The sequence below is a fragment of the Choloepus didactylus genome, chromosome 21 (genome assembly GCF_015220235.1).
Source record: "Choloepus didactylus isolate mChoDid1 chromosome 21, mChoDid1.pri, whole genome shotgun sequence".
Taxonomy (NCBI): domain Eukaryota; kingdom Metazoa; phylum Chordata; class Mammalia; order Pilosa; family Megalonychidae; genus Choloepus; species Choloepus didactylus.
In genome coordinates this window covers 2,439,427-2,441,571 of record NC_051327.1, presented here as the reverse complement: position 1 = coordinate 2,441,571, position 2,145 = coordinate 2,439,427, and the positions used below count along the sequence as shown (strand labels likewise).

Here is a 2,145-nt window from a genome sequence, read left to right as displayed (position 1 = left end):
GATACCCTTTAAGTTTAAGAATTCAATGTCTGTTGCAATTCAGTCACTCATACAATGAAACTCTGGGTCTGATTTTCAGGAGTATCAAGACTGCAGCTACACAATACAAGTTTCCCCCAGAACATGCATAGAAACTTTCACATCCTTCATATAGTTGGGAATTTGAAGACTTGAATTCATCCCTTTCTTTTACAACTGTATACAGCATAGTTAGGAACAACCAGCCAGCATCAGCATACTCTTTTTTTTGAATTTTAACATTGATTATTTATTTATGTAATGGCTTTACATGTGGATATCAACAGTGTAAACAATCCATATATAACCATCAATATACCTTGATTAGAATTTACAGGACTAGAATGACAGATTCAGGTGGTTTAATTACATAGTTCTGGCTTTCTTCAATACAACTTCAAAAAGTTTTCTGAAAAACTTTGCTAACAAAAAAAATTGCCCATTAATAGGATTGAAATGACTTTTTAAAATGATTTTTGGTTATCTGCACATGAAGCAAATAAAGTGTAATCCACAAAATTCTTTAGGCACTGTCTGGTAAAATAGCTGCCAGAAAGAACAGAAAGAGTTATCATTTGTCTCTTGTGAGTACAATTTCTGAAAGTTGAATGAGAGCATCTCTTTCTGGAGAAGGCTGAAGTTTCCTTATCTCTCTTATTGCTTCATGGCAATACTGCTGGACGAGGTAGGTCATTTGTTGCACACCGTCATTCCATGTCCAACTTGATTAGAATCTTTGGGAAGGATTCCGTAATACATATTGTCGAGCTCTGTCCACATCTCCTGGCAAACTGAACCATCTCATTATCATAGCATTCATTTCTGGGAACTGCTGACAGGCAAATAAGACAGGGCCAGTGGCCAGTCCAAGCTTCAAATCAGCTGATGTTGGTTTGCCCATCTGGTCAGAACACGAAGTGAAGTCCAAAACATCATCTATTAGCTGGAAAGCTATTCCCACATTTTTCTGTATTGATAGGCAATCTCGTGCACCACTGGGTCAGGGCATCCTAGAACAGAGACATACCACTTTACAACTGTTGGCTATCAGACTTTCAGTCTTCTTGAAGGTCTTTTCAAGGTAGTGTGCAAACCGTTCATTCTCATTTTCCTTTGACCCCAGTTGAAGAAATTCACCACCACCAAATCTTCAATGACTTGGCTTAGAATAAATATGACTGCTGTATTTCCAATCCTTGCCAGAGCTATAGATGCTGCAGAGAGAATTAAATCTCCAGCAAGAACAGCCTTCTTTTCACCCCAGATCTTATTAACTGTGTGTTTTTCTCTTTGAGAACTTGCATCGTCAATAACATCATCGTAAACCAGACTAGCAGTGTGGATTATTTCTGTGATTAAGGCTATGGTGCGCTGGCTTGCTATCACCTTTCTAATCAACAGAAAGCAAGGCTTTTAAACAGAGACGCCACCTGCAAAGTCCTCAGTTATCGTCTTGTGAAAACGGGACAGCGGATCAGGAGTCGTCGTGATGCACATTACATGCTAGGGCCATTAGAACCGCGATGACTGACCGGAAGGCTTTCCCTTTTCCGTCAAAGTAGTATTCCATCATTTCCTTGAGTTCTGCCATAGACACCAAGAGTTCCTTTTTAATGTCCTCATACAGACCCTTCAAGTTTCTCCAGCCCAGTTTGAAAGGGTCGGTGTGCTTCTCACCACTCCGTGTTCTGCTCTGGCAGCACTCTGCTGGGCTCGTGTGATGCAGCCGTGATGTACCAGACACATCTGGGAAGGTAAATGCTAAACTGTTGGCAAGATTAAAACAGAGCACCTGCGCGCCCACCGCCGAGCGCGTCCCGGGGGGCCCCGCCCGTTCTGGGGAGTCGCACCCTGCGGTGAGCGCCACCGGCCGCCACGAGCAACAGCGCCGCCACCGCCACCAGCATGAGGCCAATCATCAGCATACTTTTAATTCCACAAAACTCTGTGAGGAGTCAATACACTCTCACCCAGAGGTTTACCTCTCATAAGCATTTCAGTAGCAGTATCCAGTTGTGAAATTTTGCATATCTCTATTGCCAATTCACACCATAGACTAGCAGTCCCATCTTGATCCTTGGAAATAGAGTCATTAGTGCCTTTTAATCTAATCAAATTAGAAAACCA

The 2,145-nt window shown here is 42.2% G+C and overlaps 1 pseudogene; it reads right to left on the bottom strand.

Annotated features, from left to right (window-relative positions):
* Nucleotides 1–589: 589 nt before the first annotated feature.
* Nucleotides 590–1,927, bottom strand: LOC119518226 (annotated as a pseudogene).
* Nucleotides 1,928–2,145: the final 218 nt, after the last annotated feature.